Here is a 25,541-nt window from a genome sequence, read left to right as displayed (position 1 = left end):
CCAAATGTAATAACAATATTAAAATCAAGACAGATGCCAAAATCTGCACCAAATGATATTAATCGACAAAAATAATCTCTCAAAGTGTGTCTCTAAATCACATTTTGATCAATTGGCCTTAATCTGATTACAAAGAGCTGGGCATGAAGACAGTTGGGAATCTCTCTCTGTATGGATTGAGCTCTCCTGCAGAACTTTGGGTGGCGCCAGAGCGCAAGAAACGAGAAGTTGGAGAGGGAATCGACACATCTAATGGGTTAATCTGCCCAGAGAACCGTTTATGGCTTTGGCTGTCTCCACATCCCAGCAGAAGATGTGTGAATCTTCACAGCGGGTGGTTGGACTTGCCACCTGTCAGACATGGGTTACAGGCTTCGAGGCTGAAGACCGAGTCGACCTCTCCCACCTTTGCATAAAAGACGTTTCCGTGGAGGGTCGCCTACATTAGTGAAATAACCGCGGATAACTTTGGCTCACCGGCTGCGCAGAGGGAAAGTGAGCCACATGCATAAACTGGCAGTGGTGAGATTATAACAGGAGTCTCTGAGCCTCCGGCCCCTCTCGCTGTGAAGATTAGGGGGGTTGACGACATCTGAAGGACACTAAGAACAGGATTAGGTATTGTGCGGTTGAACCCTACTTCTCAGCACTCCTGCATCTTGTCCTCTGAATATTTGCGCAATGACCTTTGGTGCACTTGGGATACAGCGGGTGCGCCTGTGAGGTAAGGAAATTATCTTTGTTAATATTTTCAGCAGATTTTTAATTGATTCTAAGGCTAATGGTGTGTTGTAAAGTTGTTTCTGGAGCTAAACACTGAGGACACAACAACTGGATTTGGGGGAAACGACACCCTAGCCTGTTACGCGCTTGTTCCATCCTAATATTTTTGGAGAATGTCACAAAACTCCACATGTTTTACAGTTTTATGTCAGTGGAGGGTTATCCCTCGTGTTGCACGTTTTGCAGCTTCATCCAGGGAACGTGCTCGGTATTTCTCACGCTTAATACGCCAGCCTACTCAAGCGCTCAGAAGAAAGATCGCTCCATACGCATGACGACAAGTGTAATTTACAGAATGAGCACCAATGTAGAGCAGATCAATACTTCAGGGGACCTTATTGGTCTGCGTTTCTTAATGTTTGCCCCGACCTGTAGTCTCAGCAGGGTGTCGAGGATGAATTCCGTGAGAGCTTTTCTGCCTTAGAGTGCCACTATTTCTGTGACACATGTGATTTGGATTGTCTGGGACAATTGGACTCATTTTTAGCTCTCTCCACGCCAGGAGCCTGGGGAGACGAGCTGTTGTCACAAGATGTGTAACACGGGGATGCTTCAGACGTGACACAGCCTTGTTTTTGGATTCAGTAATAATGAATCACTGGAGAACATGTTGCTCACTCCAGCTTTAATGCATTTACAATTTTTATTGTGCCATAATGCAGTGCTTGAGTTGAGACAGAGTGCACATGAAACACTGAGGGCATAGCAGACTCACTTTATCCCACTGCACAGTAATGCACTCTGTCCCATGCTTTCAACATCTATCTGCATAATACATAAAATATATTTCATCTCCTTAGTCCAGTATTGATTGGCATTATCTGCCCTCCGCAACAATCTGCATTCTCAGGGAGGACGCTCAGTTCAGTGCTGGTTCACTCCCAGGTTTTGTGAAGTTTATGCTTTCCCTGAAGACTGACGAATCCACTTATTTCCTGGACCTGACACACATCCTAATTTGACTGACTGAGAATTGAACCAGGCCGAAAATCATGCGTCCTGTGGGATTAAGCAGGAAAATGAGAAGGGAATAAGAAGCACAATCCTTCAGTTTTGTTCTTGCTGGATGTGTTGACAGTACTCCTTTTGTTCTGTGATTTTATGTCACATGTGCCTCTCAGCAGCTACAGGTTTGCCTACTGCCTTGTAAGTGTGCAGGGAATACCTAAAAAGCATTGCTACAGGATGTCTTCATCAGGGAAGGGATGGGCAGCTTCTTTCCACAGACTCACATTTGGGAAATGAGAGATGAGGGGTAGTGGGGCTCAGCCCAGCCAGACTCCATTGATATTCTGCCTGTGTCCTGCTCCATAGGCAGTCCATTGTCATGGCCTGCTCAGCAGGAAAGCATCTGATGATTGAGGGGTATGGAAGAGGGTTGAAAGTCAGCCTGAAGAGAAAGTAAAGGTGCATTTCTTGAAGGTTAAAGACATTTCCTTTACAGTTAAGTATAATGTATTTGAGCACGTATAGCTTAAAATTAGACGAGAGACCAAGTCAAGCAACAAGAGGCAAAAATATCATGGATTCTTTCAAATGTAGTTATCCCTGTCTGGATTGCTATGAGATGCATATTTGAAAGAACAACATCTGCCCTTTTAGGACTCCCATGGTGCTTTGATGGCACGCTCTTATCAGGCCCAAGATGGCAAAAATAACAGATTTCCATGCAACCCAGGTGCATCCTAACTTTCAAAGGGTGCAGCTCCTCTAATGTCAGGTGCAACAGTGCCACACTGTGTGGCCACTCAGCCTCAGAAGATTCATGGCCAGCCAAGCGGAAAGATTTATCTGTCGTGAGGGCATGAAATTGCAATGCTCTGCACTATTCAGTCCAGGGCTGGTGAGAGAGACAGATCCTCCATTGCTTTGGGAAATAAAGAAGCAACAGAGAGGAGTCATGCACAAAAAAAGAAAAAAAAACTAGCAAGCACTAATAGCTGCCTGTGCTCTGTGTCAGGTAGAAGTGATCAAGGCTTTACTCTCTGCATTTGAGAAAGGAGAAAGGAAATAAGCAGAAAAAAGCAACCACAGGGGAGTCACAAAGACGCTTGTCTGAGGAGTTGAACAAATAAAAGAAACTTTTGAAGAAGTTGCCACAAAAGTGGAGGAGTTTACAAGTGGTTGCAGAAGTTGGATTGCAGTCTCTGCTCAGCACTGATGATTTTTGTACTTTAGAGGTATTGCACCCCCAGAATTTGCTGGTGTTTGCAGAGAGTCTTGCTCTGCTTCAGCTTGACAGGCTCAGATTTGGTGACTTATTTCAGACATGGACATATGAATTGTTTGCAGTGTTGTAGTCAAGTCCACAAACATCGAGTCTTGAGTTCTAAGTGCTCAAGCTGAAGTCCAGTCTGACTCACTCAAAAAGGATCTGAGCTGAGACGATTTCCCGATGACAGATCTCATTCGGCGTGGTTTTAACAGTCAAAAATATCACTTGCTATGAATATTTGCTGCAGAAAAACTAATGCATACTGTTTCTTCAGTGAGCTGTCCTTCATCTCATCTGAAACCTGCCCTCTCACTGTGGTTACAGGCATTAAAAATCATAATAAAGAAACTGTCTGCCTTGTTGCTGATGGTCCCTCTTGCTTTTATGGGTCATAAAGGCATATTTTTTCATTTTATCTGTTTTATAACCAGTCAGAAACTCTTAAAGGGGCCTTGAGGTGATAAATTGATGTTTTTGCATTGGGTCATGTTTTTTATTCTTGGTGTCCAGGAACTGCAGATTTTTCTCTGCTTTCCTATATCCTCCAGAGGATGTGTTTTTCACGTTGGAAGGACCCATAGGCTGTTGTGACCTACAGATCAAGAATAGCGCGTTCCATCAGTTCAGTCTTGAGGTGTGGTAAATTTATAGCCAAAAGCTTGTAGCCGCATTAGGTCCTAGCAGAGCTTGACTAACCATCATGGCCGGCAGCTGAAGCAGAAATCTGTGCGCAGGACCCCACTGAAGCATGAAGGGAGAAGATGATTTCATATAAGTTATCTTTGTCTGGTAACACCAATAGTTTCATTATAAAGGGAGAAGGAACTTGATTAGAATATGAAAAAGCATGCATATGGATGCACTGCAGAGTCAGTCTGGGATTGTACTCAGCTTTATCTCTTCTCTTGTCACTCTCAGACACAATGAACTCCTCTGTCCTTTCCCAGGCTGCACTTTTTTGTCTGGGTTGAGTTATTGTACTTAGTAACAGGTTTTTGACATAATTTTACAGCACGTTTGTTGGATCCTGTATTCTTAGATCTGGTTAACAGCCCTTGTCATAGTTGGAAGCTCAGGCAGATCATTTATAATCAAGCTGACTGCTAAAGGGTAATTCGTTCCTCCTCTCCTGTATTCCTGCTCTTTTATTAAGTCTCTGGATTTAGACATCAAAAACCAGCACTGACTGACACTTTGTCTGTCTTCATTTTTAATAAGCTGATGCCCTGACGTGTTTTTAATTCTGATAAACCTTGGACACTGCTATTAAATCCTATTTTTCAAAAACAGCTCTTTAAGTGTTTTTCAGGAGAGCAGTGGTCATCAACCAAGAGTTGTGCTTATCAGCTCTGAGCATTAGCATTTGTTTCAACTGTGAATGTGTGAGAGACATGTGTAACCTTTCCCCAATGCAAAACTCTCATCAGACTTGTCCGTTAATATCAAAAGCGGCTGCATAATAGTGTTTCCTCTCTACTGAGTTGAGCATTTTAATAACAGTGTCAGACCTTAATGCCAGCCTGCTGATTGCAGTAGCTGCAAAAGCAAAAATTGAGCAGTTATCATGCTGTTGATATTTGGGCCTTTTGCCCTTTGAATCAATAATTAGAAAGAGGATGAAAGCTTTCTTGCCCTGCAGTTAAAGTCCACCTAACAAGCAGGATGCAAACAGTGAATCAGTAAGTTACTTGGCTTCTCCAATTAGCAGCCGCCTGTGCAAGGAATGATTGTGAATTTTTACCTGAATGAACTACTGAGAGCTGAAACAGTGAGAGGACTGTCATACCAACATTGTTTTATTCTTGTTCTGAGGGAAGGTTTGCCAATGTCAGTGTGTTTTCTGATTGAATTTCTATTGGCATAAAGAAATACTAGCATTAGCGCTGAATAAATTATGCTGTAAAATGGGAAAATGTAAAGGATGTGAACATTCATATAACAGCTTGATAAAACCTGCATTTCTTTCTTTGTAGGGTAGAACATGTAACACAGTGACTGTGTTTTCATTTCACACTCCAGAAAGACTATTTTTCACTGTGGCAGGTTATGACATATGTTGTGTTGCTTTGCCATGCGAGGCAGTTGCATGAACCTCCTGTGACCTTGTCTTTTGTTGACTGTATGATCACAGGTTCATTATAGTTGTATGAATTATATTTCATACAAAATTAAGTAGATTCATTAACCACAGTTAAGCTCTATGAAGGAGGGGAGTCTGTCTCTTAAATCTATGGTTATTGCTTACAGAAATGTTTGATCCTGATTAGATTGTTTAAAGCCAACTGCAGACATAGCTAGCCATGCTGGAAATACAACTGCTAGAGCTTCAAACAGTCCATCACACCTTAATTTCAACTTGAAATAATTTACTTTTTTGGCCTGTGCGGGGTTGTGCAGTCATCTGATAACACAGACTTTACGCTAAAAAACAAATAAACTCACACCAAGGAAAACACATCATCATTGTAACTGTACACCCAACTTATGATATGAAACATCAAAATTCTTAGAGTACAAGTAGCCAAGTTTATTTATAGAGCTCAGAAATTAAATTGCATCATATTGTGATGTTTGTAATGATTATATTTTTCCATTTTCTGCCTTACATCCATCAAACTAGTTTTCCCTATTTGATAACCATATGCTTTAATTTTGAAAGAGCGCAAAAAGTTTCTGGTGTGAAGAAATTGGCCTTTGTAAGTCTTAATGGGATGCAAGATACTAAATATTGCTTGTCAAAGACAGGTACTGCCCTCTGCTTTTAGAAAAAAAGGCATCAGCATCTTTCTTTCACCTTCCTCAAGTGTATTACACATGATCTGTCAATTAGATTGAATTATTATTGAATAATAGTCAAAAATAGAATAATAGTAAAATTACATAATGTATGTAAATATTGCCATGAAATTAATACAAAGCACATCAATCACCTGATTTTAGTGGAACTAGTACAAAGTAGGAATGAACCAATCTGATCTTGGTATTGGGTATCGGCCCCAATAAAGCCCCTCAAAGCAGGATCAGGGATCGGTCTGAACTTGACACTACGGCTAAACTATGATTTAGTCTACAGGGTGTAAAATTTCATGAAGGCCTGACTTTTGCTTTCTTTGTCTTTGTTTCATGTCGGTCTCAGATTAGCAAGTAAGTCTCTTGGCTCATTCATTTTCAAATCTACCTCAATGTCCACCAGTTAATTGCTAACTTTAGCCTCTGATGTGTTAATGCCAGGTAGATGGGTTTTAGTGGGTTTTAAAGAATACCTAAAAAAAGAAAGAAAAAAAGGCTGCCTATTGCTTTTCAAAGAGTTTATTGCTGATTGTGGCATTGAGAGTGAATCAAAACAGCCATTAAGTGATGAAAACAAAACAAAAAGATCTGCCCTGAGGTAACCTGTAGAGCTGAGTGATCGTTCTCTGTGGGTTAGTAACTACTAACTGCCCTTTTCACTTTAGTGCAGTTATTTTCCCCATTTGTCATGTTGGCTCTGAATTAAAGCCAGGGTGGTTCATTCATTTGAGAATTATTTTGTTGCTCTCAGTGCCAAATAAATCAGCAGCTTAGACTAAATTGCTGTTTGGTATAACTACCTGTTGTTTCTGCTTGATATGAGATGAAATGTCCAATATTCAATATTCTTTTATTGTTTAATACTAGTTTAATTGTTAAACTAAAGGCATGGTCACAATGGCCATCCAAACCGTGCCGCATCAAACATGATTGGCCTCCAGCAGCACCAGTACAGCCTGCGGTCACACTACTGCAATATGAAGCAGACTCCAGGCACATGCACAGCCCGCCTGCGTCATCGTGATCATTGTTTGCAAAAGACATGGTCTCATCAGAATCAGTGCAGTGGAAAACACTGTTTGGCTTATGTAAAGCTGTTCTGCTATTGTTCAAAATGATTGTTGATAGGAGCAGTCACAGTGATTATGTGTCATGGACTATGCGCCATGCCCTCGTGATGTTCATGTGCTCGTGCTGTGCCGAAGCACACGTCTCTGAAGTATGTCAAAGCAGAGAAGTGTACCATACTTGAGCATGGGACACTTGTGGTCACACTGACCAAAAAAAAACTGGACCTTAGGGTTGAAGCATGCTTAACGAGGCACGGATGGCCAGTGAGATGGCGCCCTAAGTAGAAATAATGTAAAGGGAGCAGGTGGTTATGCCCAAACACTTATAGGTACAGACCTGTTTGTGCAGGTAGCCAGGAGGTGCGGGCTCATCTGGATTAGTTGGGAAAATGATGCATTTTCTCTTTTGGTTTATTTCAAATCAGACATCCACTTTCATGTTCTTTCAAAATTGCCAACCAAGGCTGCAAAACTACCAAATGTAGCAGTTTGAAACCAGGCCTTGGCACCCCTCAAGTTATATTGAAAGAGAGAGACACTGTGGCCAATGACACTGCTACAGGAGTGAGACATTCAGACAGACCTGTGGGTGCTTTTAACTTTAACATGTACCAGCTGAGTGCACTATTCTGACAAGTCCATTGATGTTGAGCTGTGCACTCAAAACCCTCAACAGGAGATGCTCCATCAGCACGAGTCTGGAACATGAAACTATTCATTTCGAGGTTCAAATTTTTTTTAACAGTTTCAAAAATATCAGTTACACTGCTGGAAATGCTTCACAAATAAAGAAAACACTTCAGGCAAGCTACTAAGGCCTGTGAAGGATTAAGACTCAGAGGGCTGAGTCTTGAAGTGTATAAGATCCCCCCCCCACCCACTCCCACACATACATGCCTCACCAGTAAAACGTCTCCTGATTCCTCTGCTCCCTTGCTCACTCTTAAGCACACACTTAAACACACAGACGCACTCATACACAGCTCTCCTTGGATATCTATTTCAGGCCCAAAAGTAGTCGGATGCACACAATGCCATGCAGCTCTGAGGCAGTCACAGGTTGTGGAAGCACGGCGTGGTTCCAGGATGACATCCAACTGATCATGCTTTCAGTCATTGCTGGTAACCTATAGCTATTTTTTCACCACATGGCAGGTAATGGTGTATATGATCACAGCTGTCTCCTTAAACCTCCAGATAAGGTCTTTGCACACTGAGTCTGTTTTTTACATCTGCAACCTACCCAAGTTAGAAAATTAAATTCAATCCCATTATGTCATATTAGAATGTTTGCACACTTGCTCCTAAACTTTCGTCCGTCATTATTTTTTTTGCGTTGCCTTTTTTCGCATCTGCCTCGTTTCCTGGGTAGTTTGACCATTCAGAGATGCCGTAGGCCACTCACAGCACCACATTTTCACATTTTTTGATACGTTCTCTCCACATATTTCGGGCAATGTTTAGGTAATAAATGAAGACTTGTCTGTGTGTGTGTGTGTGTTTGTGTGTGTGTGACCGGGTGTCAGGGTGCCTGTGCCTGTGCCTGTGCACGCCATGCATTCCTCAAACATACTGGCAGCCGCTGCTCAGGATCGATTGCTTAATGCTACCGTTTTTGTCATACTGTAAAATTTCACTATTAAAACAGAATAAATGCATTGGATTTAGTGTGCAAGGTGTCTGTGTGTGACATTTATTTCATCTGGAAAAAAAAAAAAAGACGTACTTAGTGTGCAAAGACCTTTGATGTCAAAACTAGCAGAAACAAGTAATTTTTGGGCTTGGTTAAGGTTTATCAAATGCCTTCAAATAAATGTAGCTGCTTCCACTGGATGGATAGTGAAATATAAGCATATTTTACCTGTACCAACTTGTACTTTGACAATGCTTGGGAGTTTGCAAGGTAACGAAACAAAGAAAACCTGCTGTTTTTGCATTAGACAACATTATGTATGATAAATCAGTACTCACAGTTCTGTCTCTTCTTCCACTGTACAACATAGTGGTGTATGAGATGATTTCCCTCATGTCTGTTGATATAGAAAACCTGAACTTGTTTATGTTGCCTTGAATCTGATCATTGTCCTGTATTTTAATTTGCTGAGGAAAAACTTCCTCTCCTGACAATATGGGGTATAGCTCAAGGACAGAGATGTTATTGCAATGTGCTGGACAAAGCTGTGATAGGCATGACACGCTGTTTTTCTGTGAAGGTGTTTTTCAGTATTCAGCGTTAGACTCGAGGACTATAATGAGAACTGTTGAGGCCATATGAGCTAAGAGATCTTCAAGATTTTTCTTTTCTGCTAAAGCCTGGCTCACATGAAAAGACTTTTAAAATCTGAACCCATTATGAAAATTTGAGAGACCCCACACATGATGACAAATAATAACAGATTTTGTTCTCACAGTGTTTGGTGTGCAGTGAGCTTGCCAACACAGCACACAACATAAAATAAACATTTTTACCAGCAACCAGGGTCCTGACTCCAAACTGAAAATCTCTCAAAATCTCTCGCAGTCTCTTGTGACTTTGGTGCAAACAAATATGACCTACTAGGGAGCTAACTGATGCTAGCTGTTTGCTTTCTGATACATCCATGCAGAAGAAATGTCTGTTAAACACTTTTTTATTAATTGATTGTTTCATGTTTTGCTGCACATGTTGAGTAAGCAGTTGTGTTTTCAAATCAACAAATGGATTCCCCAATCCTGATGTCCTTTATAATTTATGCTTTAATTGTCACGGTTGAGTTTGTTCTCCAGCCTTCTTTAGCCATGTGACAATCCACAGAGTGTGTGCTTGGCCATCCTTGGGTTACAACCCACACACCAGGATTTCTTATCACAAATATTTACAAATTCGGACAGCCTTGTATCATCTTTTGTGAAGATCCTGGGAAGGGGAATCATTCTGAGCACACCTCTCACCACAGGAGAATCTGGAAAGATAATCTTTGGAACCACTGAGCCTTGTCTACTTCTGTTGGAAGAGGATAATTGAGCCCAGAATCGGCCTGATTATCTTCTAGTATGTTGTTGGCTTTAGAGTTTGTCTCTGTTTACTGTCAGGTAATAGATCAAGGCAGCTTTTTATTTAAACTCTAATCAGGTTGTATTTTGAATGCACTGGGAAGTGACCATGGTTATGTCTTTCTCTCTTTCTGGTTGCTGAAGTGTACTGCAGCTCTTCGCATGAACCACAATCCATAGTGGATTTCAGGGATGCAACAGTTGTGAAAACCAGGGTGGATAGCAGCACAATTGTTTAAATTAACAAACTAGATAATACCAGATACCATTGTTTTTCTATGTCAGCTCTTTGTGATTCTTTGTTTTTCAAATTAGCCATGACAGTTGATGTACTACATGTTTTGCACACTGCATGCCTCTGATCTTTCTCAGGGACTCACACAAGACTGATCATTTCCTTTATGTTTGACTACAAAAACCAATTAGTTTGACCAACAGGTGACTTCTTTTGTCCCTTGAAAACTAAAGATATGATAGAGGTAGATATCAGCTACATGTATCAGTTTAAAGCACATTATGCATCCTTGCGAAAAAGTTAAGTATTTGAAGAATGAGAAGCATTAAAGTAAGTCTAGTTTGTTGAAGTGAAATCACCAAAGAGGATAGTGAAAACATGTAAATCAGTGTATGATGAAAGACTGTCTAGGTCTTGTGATACTTAAAGATCTCATGAAGGCTCAGCCCTTCCTGTGGTAAATCCTTCACAGTCTGTAATTGATCTGCATACATTACCCAGGTTCAACTCGAGTCTCTCATGAAAACACGTATTCAGAGGTGTTGGGTCAAAAGCAGCATGTGTAATGATAAAATGTAGGTCTAGACAAAAAGGAGCGGTATGTTTGACCCTGACTAGCAGGTCAGATAAGGAAGACAATCAGCTTGTGGACGTTTAAGTTCATACATCTCACACATTAGTTTTCACGCAGCCTTGTTTTACTCGGGGTTGCTCAGCTCTTGCTTACACATTTGTCACTCTTGTGTTAATTACTGTGGTGTCCTCACAAACAGAGCTCATCTAACATCAAAGGCAGCTGGCTTTTGGGAAGCATAATTATGCAATGAGAGATGGTTTCCAAGTATTGGTAGCAGATTTTATTTTTTATTTTTTTTTATTTTTTTAGCAAAACAACACCCTTGACTTTGTCGAATCAAAAGTAAAACTAATATCATCGTTCTGATTCATGCTTTTTGTAAGACATCCTTCCGCTTTTCAAACATTGTCATCGCAATTTTTGAACTGGAGCGAAGGGGTCAAAATTTTGATGTCAAATAATACAGTTTGAAGTTTTTTGTACTAATAATTGTCACAGCTGTCGGCTGTAAATTTTGCATCACATTTGGGGACATAAGCTCAGGAGAAAGCATATATTTGAAAATAAGTCTCCTGCTATGGGTATTTTTGCTTCTATTAATAGCATTCAGCACAAGCACTGACACTGCTGCATCTTTAGCTCTTGACTATTAATTGTGGTACCCTGTTTTTAATGCATGACAAGTGGCTGGAGATAAGCCAGGCATTGTTTATTCAAATTAGCTATCTCCCTATAGAACACTGCTGGATGTAAATATGCATTATTTAAGTTTTTTTTATTTCCCTGAAACTTGGTGAGAGAGATGTAGCCAAACAATTTTTAGAATAAGTGTCTGTTTAACTGATAGTAACCTTTAACTTGCAGAAAATAAATACTAGAGAGCAAACAAGGCCAAAACTTATAATACCATCTGTGAGGCTTTTTGGCAAAGAGAAAACTTACACTATTCTGCTTTGGCAGTGAATGTAAATATTGTTTTAATCTCTTTGAACAAATCACCAGGGCTGCAGTTTTTAAGGGGCAGAAAGCAAAAAAGGAGTCTCAAAAGATCATATAGCTGGAGGGGCTTAGTCCATTTTTTCACTGGTAAACAATATCCCACTGTGAGCTGCATGCAGTTGAGAACTTATTTAAGCTTTACCCTTATTAAGCTTTTGATCAGGCAATTTTCATCACTTTCATTTTAGCTACACAAAAACAAACAAACAAAACCCCTCAGGGATCATGATGTGAAGACTACATCTCATTTTTTCATCATATAAGGTACACCTTGATTTAAAAGTAAAGATCTTGTCAGTATGAGCTGCAGGTGTTTAAGTTCGATAGGTTTATCACAGCAGTTGATTTTTGTTATGCTCCGGTCTCTGAAGAGCTGAGAATTCTTAACAAATTATGAAACTTTAATGCATAAACGAGACAGTCTGTTGTTTCACGTAGCTGAGAATGACTACATGGACCCCATGGAAAGCCACTTACCCTCAACTTACAGCCCCTGGGTTATAAGCTTTGATTTCTGTGCATGTTTACTTTGTGAGGTTTCTTGTATGTGGTGTGATTTTTCTGTCACAATACTCAATAGAGTGCAGAAAATTGAAAATCAAGGTCGAGTCCAAAATGATCTTTCAGTGGCATCTTTACAATAAGGCCGTCTCATTTATGTAGCAAAGTCTAAGACTGAATTTTAATCAGAGTTTTTCTGTCGGACTCTGTGGCCTAAAAAATGAAACCGTTTTCATTATTAGGAGAGGAGAATATCTTTGTGATGACGCCTGCACATAATCAGGTCAAATGAAGTAGAGCTTGACTTGATCAAAATGGTGTAAGGCCTCATTTGGGACACTATTAGTCACTTTATAGTGATAAAAAACAAAAAAAATTCATGTCAAGAATCAGCTCACTCTTGTTAAAACATGTTGGAAACAGAACATTATTCACTTGAAATCTGCCCTCCTATATCCTTTCAGGTTTTGGTGGAACGTGCAGGCCATTAAAACACATTTTACATAAATAAGTCAGAACAAACCTTGACGTATTTAATTCATACTCATAAAAAGAGCTTATAGTAATTTGCACATGTCCATGTCAGTGTCAGGTTGAGTCAGTTTCTTTTACAGCAGTAATGACTGTAATGAAAGAGTCAGAAGTAGAGGAACAAATCATATTAGGGGCTCTTAACACCACACAGGGCGGGGGTGATTTTGAATAAGTGGCCCTTTTTTATACTGGTTAAGAGTCACTCATTGCCACTCTTTCACTTCATTTATCGACTTTAACCATTCAGCTGTCTTCTTTAGTTTTACACTCTGCTTGCTGTTGTGATGTTTTTGTGTTGAATAAGTACTCAATGTAAGCTTCAGGAGGAAGTTTGTGCATTGAGAACAAACTGTATCAAACATAGATGCAGTCTCTGTGATATCACAGGTGAAGGGGTGGAGCAGAGAGGTTCTTTAGCCTCCCGGTAAAAAGTTACAACACATCCGCTGCTCAACCACACCCTTATTAATGCAAAGCTATATAAGAGTCTCCTCTTTTATTTATCTAAATGTTATAAAAACACCCACTCCCGATTTGTGCAGATGAGCTGCATACTCAAAATTGCTTTTTGAATCAGGTTAAAAATGTTAAATTTCACTGTAGAATTTTACATTTTCGCATGAGACGTAATAGGGATTCCTTGACTTACGCAGCCAGCCCCAAGTAGAAACTCAAGGAACTGCAACTTTTGTACTTGGTACTGTACTTGGTTTGTACTTGGTTTTGCACTTAGCTTTGCATTGGTTTGATTTTGCATCTTGGTAAGACTGAGCTGTGGTGGTAGTTCACTGTGGAGATGACTCCCTTTACAGCAATTCGTCCATCCAGTCCAGTATGTCTTCAGTTTTCATTTTTAAATAGCAGAAAATAAACAAAAAACAAATATTTTTTCATGGAAAATGTGACTGAAATTAGTGGACCTAGTATGTTAGATTAGGTATTAAAATTCCCTGTGTCCCTTTTGGTCTCTTCACACAGACTCTTGAACTGCTGTCCCCGTCTCTTTGACTAAGAAGGTCATGAGTGGTCCAGCCAGTTAATTAGTGGTACCTACATTTAATTAACCCCCCTCCCTCCCCCTCTCTCCCTCTGTGGCTGTAGACATTTGCTGAAGAGCTTTCAGACTGAAATACCATACATGTCACTGCACTGGTTTGCACTGAATAATTAAGAGTCCACTACAGGCTTTTCATCTTGTAAAGGGTACACTACATAAGAGAAACTACAGCCGAAGAGGAGGCACTATCAGATATGATAAGAGGGGAAGACTAACGTCTGCAGGAGTTGTTTGGATTTTCTGTTTACAAATTTAAGGCATTAAAATGAGTTGCCTGGGGTGATCAAGGCCATCTTTGGGTAATGAGAGGTAATTGGTTAAGTTCAGCATCACAACATGGTGCCACAAACGCTCATCAGTCAGGGAAAAATTGATCCACCAATACAAGGAAAGCTTACTTAAATGGGAGCTTAAATCTCTGGTTGATAGGTTTTGACGTGGACTTGGAAAAATCAGTGCTTACCACTAAAGTATTAACCTTTGAAAAACATCAGGAAAAATGCCTTTAAAAATCACTTGGGTATTGTCTTTTTCCACTTTTTTTTGTGTTATTTTGAGATTTAATCCCTATTTATGTCATAGTTATTTATACCAGGTTGTCGTTTCTAAAAAGTCTTCTTGCTTCTCCTGCATACTTCACCATGTCCCCAAACTATGGTGGCTGACAAGGGCAGACTGCAATTTTCATCAGGAGAAATGAGCTACAAGTGCAGAAATTATGCATCTTTAAAACTGTGTGCATGAGTCTAAAGCAAAAGCAGCAGGGGGGCACTGCAAAAATGGGAAACCAAGGCATCTATACCAGTATACTTGAGTACTTTATGCAATTCAAAAAACACACCTGCTATATATATATATATATATATATATATATATATATATATATATATATATATATATATATATATATATATATATATATATATATATATATATACACACACATATATATCGAGCATCGTTCTGCTCTTTGCAGGTTGTCAGATATACCAAGTATAATGTTTCCAGCAACAGACTTCATCTTAAATGGACAGTTTTACCTTATGATAAGGTTTATTACATTGACTATCTGTTTAATTGATAAATGAAAGCAGAATTAGCTCCAGTGCTCTCAACATTAGTTTGTAAACTCAAGCAATAGTTGCATGACATTGGTGGAGTAGCCAGTTAAATGCTGTTGAATTAAGATAACGCTATTGATCCCCAAGGAGGGATTTAGCTGTTACAGCATTACAGTAAGTTATACAAGAAAAACAAAAGTGGGGGCAAAAAAAGTGGAAAAAGAGATAGAATAAAGTAGATATAAAGTTAGGAGATATATGCAGCAGCAGTTATACAACAGACAGGGCAGTTGGCACATGTGATGCAGAAGTGACGGGTGAAACTGACAGTTATAGGTAAAGTGACATGGTTAGTGTACAACGTGGAAACGAGGTACAGAAAATGGAGGGGGTGTTCAGCATTATGACAGTCTGATGAAGTGGGCACAAAAGTGAGCCTGAAGTGCTCAGTTTTGCACCTGGGTGAGATGAGGCGCTGGCTGAGTTATCTGTCCATCTGCCACAACTTGTCATGGAGAATGCGAGAGAGGTTGACTTCAAATTTGTCCTTGTTCCTCCTCCACTGTCCAGTCCTGGCTCAATCACAGTTGAGGGGGATCTAGCTTGACATCTGTAGCTAAGTATTGTCATGGCTGTATGTGAGCATTTCTGAACTGTATTAGGTCCAAATTAAATATTAATACCACAAAATAAAACACTGACGTGCCAAAAAAGTTAACTTATCACAAATACACATCATTTGCAGTAACTGATGACTAATAGTTTACATTAGCTTAACTTAAAAAAGCTGGTTTATTTGGATAGTTTTTAAAATACAAGTAATAGTTCACTAAATCTGAAGCTAGCCGAAGCCATGGAATTAGCATAGCCTACATTCATAAAAGTAGTAGGTAGCATTTTCTTAAGTTGTCAAGTGAGTTAGCTTGGCTTCATCAGTAAAAAAACATAGATGAACTGAAGTTACCAAAAGCTAATCAATTAGCTTGCCAGCTCTGGTAAGGAAAGCTGAGTTCATTGGCTTACTCTATATACTGATCTACGCTCCCTGCAGCACAGTGGACCACTTGGACAAGTTGAGACATGTTGGTTTTGGTGGGTGTTGACCTAACATCGACATGTTTCCTATCAGGACTAAAAAGACCCACCAAGGTCACATAGGCTCAGTTCAGTATTCTCATCACAAATGAGATCCTCTCAGTGGAAAAAGGCAATTTAAAAAGATGGAGGGTTTAATGTGACTGAAAGTCACTGAGTCATGGGTTGAGCAATAGAGGGCAGTAAGCCTACAAGGAGATTCTTTCAGACTTGCTGCCATAAAGGTGATATTGAAACAGAGAGTCCCAGAAAATCAAAAATACATTAAAAACTGGAGTGCTTCTTTTGATTGTAGCAGAACAATGCACAAAGAGGTCACCACAAGACAGAGGAGACTGATAAGAAAGAAAACCTCTATGACTAACTGGTACTTACAATGAAGGGTAGGCAGGATGCCAAGCACGCACACAATACAATAGGGACTGACATCCTGACCTGTTTGACAAGCTATTGTCTGAGATTATACACTTTTAAATGCACATGACAAGAAAGAATAGAAATAAAAGGGCAGGTATCTTTGGGTACTATTATAATTGGGTATAAGCCTAAAGAAGACTGAAGCATAAAAAATGAAGTGAACACTGCCCTTATACTTCTAGGTGCCACAAGGAAATCTAAGATGCCGCTAAACTAAGGATATACTGCATGAATGTTGTCTCCATAAACTGCTGTGGTTCCTCTGTTGTGTTGTCCTGACAGAAAACTACTGCTCTCTGTTGCAGCAGTGTTTGATCTTCTGTAATTTCTTTTTTGTTCAGAGGGTTAACTGCTAGAACCAGACAGAGAATTAAGTCACTATTTATGTCCACAATTTGTATCCTTATTTTTACCGAGAACCACACATCGCAAGTGATAGGAAGAAGGTGAACATCCTGATGAGTCCAAAGGTTTTTAATTTCAACAACACTTTTCCTTGTGAAAGCACATGACTTAGGTTAATTCCTCATAAGGGGACAATGAAGAAAACTTGGGAGGAATTCTGTTCAATAATGGCATCCTGCCACATGTGAACGCATGGACACTGTCTGGTCATGCTGGACAAGGTTAGCCCACATACACTGACAGTAGAACCTTTTACAGAAAGATAACAATGAGTGAGGGTTTTTCTCAAAAACTTTTGTGGTTCACAAGCAGCATTACAACTTCTTTCCCCTAGTTTCCTTCTGCATGCTTCTCTTCGTAGACTAGCTCAACGTCCATACCACGATCAGCTTCACCTTTTTGTGCAAGTGAATATCTCTTCAGGTGACCCTGTTTGCAAAATGCAGACCTTCTTTGAGTAATTTGCTTTGGTTGGTTACAAAGCCTGAGAACACTTGTCCAGCAAATATAAAAATGGGAGCATTATGTTCTGGGTCAACATAACCGAGTGCTCCCAGTGATGGATGTCTGACAACAAAATAGTTACTTTCCTGTCGGATGGAGAGAAAAATGTTTTTATCTTAAACTGGCAGCCAGGCATGGTGCACAGGCTGACAGCAGATGCAGGCCTGTCTAATTTCACAGATGATACTCAGCCAGCAGCTCTTCTAAAGGAACAGGTGAAGTGCTAAAGGACTTCACCAGAAAGGAGCCTGTTCTCTCTTTGTTCACTGGCTTAACCTCCCATACTACTTTTGAAGACCTGGGTGACTCCAACAAGGCCTGGGTTTCGTGAATGCTGTGTTTTTGCTGGCTAAGAGGTAATGATAAAGTCAGCCATGAACACTTTTTGTAAATAGAAAAATGGTTATAAATTCTATTCCAGGTTTCACATTGAGCCCAAGCAGATGCACTTTTATTGGAGGAATATCATCTCTTCTCCAGTTCTTCTCAGTACACATGCATTATTTAGGACAAGCTCAAGAGTCTGTGGAGATTAATTAGTGCAGCCTGGTGAGATAAAACTAGATCAATACAGCGTAGAAGACACAAAAATACAGGAACTTTATTTTCTGTATCTTTTTGAGAAAGACCGTCTCTGACTTTTGCAGTTATATAAATGTAGAAAATACCATTTTGAAATATATTGTCTGGAGATCAACATCACATATCTGAGGTGATTTCTCATAATGGTATGAAAGGTCAGGATAATTTGTCTTTGTTAGATATTATCTATTAAAATATTTGGGGGGCATTTTATCTGAATATAGTCGGACAGCTGAAGAGAGGCAGGGAATTTGTAGAGAAGACAGCGAGGGGGGACATGGAGCAAAGGGCTGTGGTTGGAATTTAATGCAGGAACTGCATGTATCCAACTGGAGCGTCTCTTTATACATCTTTGTTTTCTGGCCTGAGCTTCAGGTTTCTTCAGGTTAAAATGTATTTCAGCTTCAGAGCATTGCAGGCCAGCGAAGGCAGAAGTCCAGGGAGCAGAAGAAAAGTACCCACCATACCTCATTATATTTTCCTCTCTCTGAGTGATAATCACTTTGGTCCCTAGTCATCCCTGCTATTCCCTTATTTTGACATTTTATATCAAATGTTTCATTAATCCAGCCTTGCAAGGAGCTGTGAACACTGTTTGAACATGCAAGCTCAAGGGGATGAAGAGCAATGGGCCTTTAATGGAGAGGACAAGGTTTTAGCTTGGGAAAATGAACACCAGCAAAGAGTAGGAATTACTTCTCTACTGCTTTGAAGTTAATGTAAGAAGCTCAATTAAATGTAAAAAAGAAAAGTCGTATTTTTTCTGCACTTTGCTCTGCTTGGAAGAAATCCCTAACCTTCTGAGCCAACAGCCTCGTCCCATGTGCCCTGGATGTCAGTGCTTCTGCTTCTTGTTTCACACTCTACAAGATGAAAAATGTTGTGTTTTTGCTGCATGTGGGATATGACACTTGGTTGACAGCAGCGTGTAAATGCACATGGTCAAGGCTCATTACTTCACCAGTGAGTGGTAGTACATTCAATACAGAAAATGACTTTTTGCTTCAGTGAAAGAAGTGATTTTTTTCCCCCTCTGTGTGTGGGGCTCAACACTTCTGTATCTACAGGGACTGAAACTGCAGCTAGTGTGAACAGTTTGTTATATAATACTTTTACCTTTTGTACAGTGGCTAAATCAAACAACTTGTAATTTGCACAAGATGGGTCACTCTTTGAAACCACATTTGCTTTGCTGTTTGGATAGACATTTATTGCAGATCCGCACATATTTTTTTCAGGGAGCACATGTTTTAGATAAAAACATTCATTATAAAATAGAAGTACAGGAATTCCCACAGAAATGAAAAAAAAAAAAAGCTGGGCAGAGTTGCAGCTATCTCTCAGGGCTTAGCAGTGAATTAAATGCTCTTTACAATAAGAGTGGATTTAGTTAAACATCAGCTCTCACTCTGCAAGAATTACCCACAAACTTAATCTTGTGTATTTCAGATTTGATCCGACCTCAGGCAGCGGATTGAAAGCTCCTGCTGATTATGAAACAGACTCACCATGAATTACCAGAGTCACATTTTGTAAACCCAAGGCCACACTAGACTCTGAGAAGTGCTTGGGTTGACTGGGGCAGAAAAAAACAACGTAAAAAATGAAAAGGAATCATAAAAAGTCAGGGTCATACTCCAGATTTATCTAGTAAAAAGGAGCTCAAGACAGATTGCGTTTGGAAATAAACTGTAACCGTATACTGAGGTGGATTTACATTAAAAGTCAAGGCCGCTGTCTCTGGAGAGGATTACTTAATGTCTGCAGCAGGTTAAAGCAGATGAACTATTACCCAGAGAGGGATTTGATTTGCTACTATTTCATAACTATATGGGTCAGATGTTTCATTTCGTGAAATTCTTTACTCTTTAGTCAGTGTCCCTCAAATTTATGTCTTATAAAGTCAGGGGTTATTTAAGGTTTAGCTCTTGCATATAGTTTCTTTCCTGGTGGTCTCTTTTTCATTTCTTCAAGGAGCTTTCGCAGATAGAGTTCATTTTCCTCTAATATAATCATAGTGTTATACTTAAAGATCTTTTAGGCTTAATATAAAAGAAAGTATTAATAGCTATGACATATTTATATTCCTGTTATTTTGCAGTAAATCAAACACTTTGTACATGTTTGCACATTTTTATAGCTATATCTAATGGATAGAACTACTGAAGAGACACCGAAAGTGTTGGGAGTTGAAGATGTGGGCAAACAAGTAGCAAATGTATATACTTAAACAACTGGGCTAATGGTTCATAAACAATTTCTAAAAATGGTAAATTAAAGCTACTCTGTGTGGCTCTTGGTGCCCTTGGTAGAAATAGCTTTATGGTTGTATTGTGCCAGAATTTTTCTAAACATGTGTAAGTAGCATAGTTCTTGCAGCAAAGTCTTATCCTTTTTTTTTTTTTTTTTGATGGTTCAGCATATCACCAACTGTGATCCTTTTGAATGAAAATGTAGACAAATGCTGCAGGGTGAACTATTTGTCCAACACTGAGGTCATGGCAGAGGTTTAATGCATGAGAAAATGATGATATAGTTGGACTGTCAAACCATTTACTGTTTTGATTGTAATATTTGAAGAATGGTTTCAATTAAATGTTTAATATGTTTTATTGTGTGTTTGAAATCAGTTTGTAAGTCCATATTATGTATTAGAACTGCACTCTGACGTCTTTTCCATGGTTTCACTCCGCCGGCCACCTGCCCAGCCGCTGCAAGGGCAACTGCTCTACCACTTGCTTTTAAAACTCCTTCCCACCAGACATCTATACTGTCTCTATTTTAAAATCATTTTTCTAAAATATCTCTTTTTAAACTGGCATAATCACTTTGATAATTATCCTTTTGGTCAATTTGGTAACCATTGCTGTTGAAAGTGTGTTGCTTACAAAGTTGTCCAGAGGTCTTGGTTGCAAACTATCCAGGCCAGCCTATGGAAGGTGGCATCGGGGCTTTCTGACTCAACTGTGGTTTTAGACTCAACACATTCCAGGGGTAACTTAATTCACATCCTTAGTGTTACATAAGTTCAGTCTTTTCAAGAAAGACCTTCTGGCAAAGGTTTGTTGCTGAACTTGCTGTTCAAAGAACACATGGACTGGTTTATGGCTGTGATTACCAAATGTGCATATGTTAACGACACGCTTAAAAAGAAAAGGCAATTTGTGTTTTATTGTGTCACAGATTACATACAACTTTTATCTCTTTTTTTTCAGATCAAAATACTGCCGCACATGCTACAAGATCCATCTGTCACCTGTGCTTGTTAACATCTGGGTAGTACAGCATCATGGCATTATGACAGCATTCATTAGCAGGAGCTGCAGCCCTGATTAGTTGGTTGTTGCAATAAAGCTTAGACACAACATATGACTGGATTTTGGGCTTATATCGTTAAAAGTATTAATAAATGGTGTTGAGTTGTAAAGTTGTTTAATCATTTAGTTCACCTAAATCCTCAGCACCCATCACTAGTATTGAAAGTAGAGTATTAAAAGGTTCCAATTAAAAATGTACAATGCTACTGGAATAATAGTTTTGACGCCATGTTTGGCTGTTAGAATATTGCAGTGAGCTTTGTCTTTGTACTTTTTTATATATTCCCCTAGTCTTTTCCTGCTCTCCACTCTGAGGACATCCATTAGAGAGGACACCGAATCAAACTGTGTGCCAGAATCTGCACTCCTTCCCGTCTAATCCTTCCCCCTGTGTTCCATCCTCGTGAATTCTTCTGACAACTCCGATAACAGCAGACGCCGGCAGGCTATTTATACACCAAAACTGCCATTTGCATCCTAAAGCAAAGTTGGCGAGCACAGTTCTCACCGCTCTCATAACACCCACAACAGGGGCCTCTTACAAATGTTTCCTTAAGTTTGACAGAGCATTATTCAGCGGCAGGCTGGGGGACGGGGCAAATGGCTGAGTAACCTTGTAACCCGTTGTGAAGGTTATCACTTTCTGAGTGGTGTAGCAGGTGTGGTGACTGTTTCAAAACCAATTACGCTTCCTCTCACTCATCACCGTTTGACAGCGTTGCCCGTACATTGATTTGTGGATGAACTCCTGTTTGGGACTTTCGCACAAATACAGCTCCAATGACTGATTAATAAACTGTATTTTGCAATTTTATCACTTAATTCTTCCTGGAAAAGGGTACTTTTATGTATCCAGGATGATCTACTAGCCACATTCAGGCTGATGGATGAGCAACAATGCAGCAATGGAGGTTAAAAAAAAAGGATTCTGGAGCTTGTGCAGTCAAAGTGCTCGTTGGCTGTCAACCTGCCAGCACTCAGCTGAAACCTCCAGTGATTGCGTTCAGACTTTTACACAGTCACAGAAGGATCACACAAGCCTCATCACAGTCTACAAACAGTGTACTGCAGATGGAGTCTTAAATAATCCCATGGTGGTACGAGCTGCAAACGGCAAACTGCATTCTGAAAACAGTGTGGTGCATGTGTTTTTTTGATTAATGCCACAATTTGTTTAGTTTAGCTGGAAATCTCACAATTATTCATTGTCTTTGAGCTGTGCAAAATGTTTTTCTTTGACTAGTGGAGCAATCAACCTTCTGCTTTGTCTTCAGACTCTTTTACCAGATCTCCCAGCGGATATCAGATTCAGATTCAGATTCAGATTCAGATTCATTTATTTACCATTGTGTATAACACATAGGAATTTGCTTTGGCAACGTACAGTGTGCATTCAAATTTTTTCACACTAACCAACAAACAAATACAAAAACGAAAAACACCGTGCAGAAATAACAATGAATAAATAGTATGAACTAAAGTGCAGTAGTGCAACATATTGCTGATGTCCCTAGGGGTCAGGGGGAAAAGGGAAACCAGAGTCATTGAGCAGCTTGGCGGCTGAGAGAAAAAAACTGTTTTTGTGGCGCTCTGTCTTGGCCGCCAGTTGCCGCATTCTTCTCCCAGAGGGGAGCAGTTTGAGGAGCCCGTGGCCAGGGTGGGAGGGGTCGGCCATGATCTTTTGTGCCCTCCTCAGCGCCCTAGAGTCGTGCAGGGACTTGAGGGAGGGCAGGGGACGGCCAATCACCCTCTCTGCAGAGCGTATCACCCGCTGCAGCTTGATGAGATCTTTTGCAGCTGCAGCGGGGAACCAGGTAATGATGGAGTGTGTGAGGATGGACTCGATGATGGCCGTGTAGAACTGTGTCATCATGGACCTCGACAGTCTGTATTTCCGCAGCTGCCGAAGAAAGTACAGCCTTTACTGAGCCTTTTTCAGAAGGGCTGTGATGTTAAGCTCCCACTTCAGGTCCCTGGAGATGACTATCCCCAGGAACTTGCAGGACTCCACAAAGCCGACCTGAGTACCACCCAGTATGATGGGAAGGGGCGGGGCCGGGCCCTTCCGGAAGTCCACCACCATCTCCACTGTCTTAAGGGCATTTAGCTCCAGGTTGTTATTTTCACACCAGCTTCGCAGCCGCTCGATCTCCCTCCTGTAGGCTGACTCGTCCCCCTTGGAGATGAGGCCCACTAAGGTGGTGTCGTCCGCAAACTTGAGGAGCTTGACTGACGGGTGGAGGGAAACACAGCTGTTGGTGTACAGGGAGAACAGTAGTGGGGACAGGACACAGCCCTGTGGGGAACCGATGCTGGTGGACCTAGAGCTGGAAATGCTCTTCCCCAGCTTCACCCGCTGAGACCTGTTGGTCAAGAAGGCCGTAATCCACCTGCGAGTGGAGGCAGGCACTTGCAGCAGGTACAGCTGGTGCTCCAGGATGGCTGGTCGAATAGTGTTGAAGGCCGAACTGAAGTCGACGAACAGGATCCTGGCATAGCTGCCGGTAGTGTCCAGATGTTTAAGTGTGTAGTACAGAGCCATATTCACGGCGTCCTCCGTGGATCTGTTCGCTCTGTATGCGAACTGCAGCGGGTCCAGCACAGGATCAGTGATGCGCTTCAGATGGGCCAGGACAAGGCGCTCCAGGACCTTCATGACCACAGAGGTCAGGGCGACGGGTCTATAGTCATTAAGGCCTGTGACCTTGGCCTTTTTGGGGACAGGAATGATGGTCGAGGCCTTGAAGCATGCTGGGACCTGACCCAGCTCCAGCGAGGTGTTGAAGATGTTGGTGAACACCGGGGCGAGCTGGTCAGCGCAGTGCTTCAGGACAGAGGGGGAGACAGAATCCGGGCCGGACGCCTTCCGAGGGTTCTGGCTCCTGAACAGCATTTTAACCTCTCTCTCTGTGACAGTGAGAGGGGGTGGGGAAGGGGAGAGTGGTTGTGGCCGGGGGGGGGGGGGGCAGGGGGGAAACTCTCCTTCTCAAAGCGAGAGTAAAACTCATTGAGCTCGTTGGCGAGGGGGAGGTTGTCAGACGCCTGCAGGGACCTAGTCTTGTAGTTGGTGATGGTCTTGAGGCCTTTCCAGACGGAGGAGGAGTTCCCCTCAGAGAGCTGCTGCCGCAGTTTCTCCGAGAAGCGGCGTTTCGCCTCCCTCACCGCTCTGGCAAACACATACTTGGCTCGCCTAAACAAGGCCACGTCGCCGCTACGCCTGGCCACCTCCTTCTCCGACCTCAGCCTCCTGAGATGGGCTGAAAACCAGGGCTTGTCGTTGTTGAAGATCTTCCTATAGCGGAGGGGGACGCACACCTCCTCGCCCAGGCTGATGAATGATGTCACAGTGTCCGTGTATTCATCCAGGTTATTTCCAGCCATAGGCCCCGCCCACTCAACAAAGTCCTGGTCACAGCCCGCATTTTCCAGCCAGGCACAGAGTCGCTCACTTGCCTCACTGGACCACACCCTGAAACTCCGCACTACAGGTTTTGATATTTTTAATCTCTGCCTGTAGCGAGGGATCAGATGGATGAGATGGTGATCACCCTTGCCCAGAGCAGCACGTTGGACAGAATGGTATGCCTGCCGGATGGTACAGTAGCAGTGATCAAGAATGTTCCCACCCCTAGTAGCACATGTCACCTGCTGTCTGTATTTGGGGAGAGCCCGACTCAGATGAGCCTGGTTAAAGTCCCCAAGCACAACAGCAAAACTGTCCGGGTATTTACGTTCCGCCCCCGACAGCTGTTCTCCTAGTACGTCCTCTGCTGCGGTGACGTCAGCATCCGGAGGAATGTAAACACACACAAGGAGGAACGCATTAAACTCACGGGGGGAATAGAATGGACAACAGAGGATGAAAAGGGTTTCAATGTCAGGAGAGCAGTGTTGTTGCACCACTGTCACATCAGAACACCAGCGGTTGTTCACAAAAAACATTAATCCACCTCCACTTGACTTCCCAGCTGCCGCGAAGTCTCTGTCACAGCGGAATGCGGAGAAACCCTCTAACTGTACAGCCCCGTCTGGGACTGTCGCCGTCAGTTTCGTCTCCACAAACGCAAAAACAGCCGTGGAATGGAAGTCATTCTCCCGCGAAACAAGCATCCGGAGTTCATCCATTTTATTGGGTAAAGAGTTCACGTTGCAGAGGAATATACCTGGCAGCGGTGGACGCGAACCTCTCCGCCGTAGGCGAACCAGACAACCGCCTCAAATACTATTATGTCAGCACTCCTTAGAGGGATGACATTTATTTCCCAAAAGCATACAGTGAGCATAGCCTTTATCAAAGCAACATATGACAGTGACATTTAAGAAAGTGCCACGTGGCACTTGTTTGCACTTGTAAGGCTGATGATGA

General features: G+C 41.4%; 1 protein-coding gene across 1 annotated transcript in view; it reads left to right on the top strand.

Moving 5' to 3' along the window:
• The first annotated feature begins 270 nt into the window (after nt 1-270).
• The window catches only part of LOC141794757 (protocadherin-15-like), a 262,295-nt gene continuing 237,024 nt past the window's right edge, over nt 271-25,541 (top strand). The window contains exon 1 of the mRNA XM_074675236.1: nt 271-724. The gene's annotated coding sequence lies outside the window, so the exon portion shown is untranslated. The remainder of the gene's footprint in view (nt 725-25,541) is intronic.

Source organism: Halichoeres trimaculatus, unplaced genomic scaffold (assembly GCF_033239565.1).
Source record: "Halichoeres trimaculatus isolate MK-OKI-2021-1 unplaced genomic scaffold, fHalTri1.1 fHalTri1_scaffold_8, whole genome shotgun sequence".
Classification (NCBI taxonomy): Eukaryota; Metazoa; Chordata; class Actinopteri; order Labriformes; family Labridae; genus Halichoeres; species Halichoeres trimaculatus.
The sequence above is the reverse complement of the archived record's forward strand: the minus strand, read 5'-3'. Positions and strand labels throughout refer to the sequence as shown.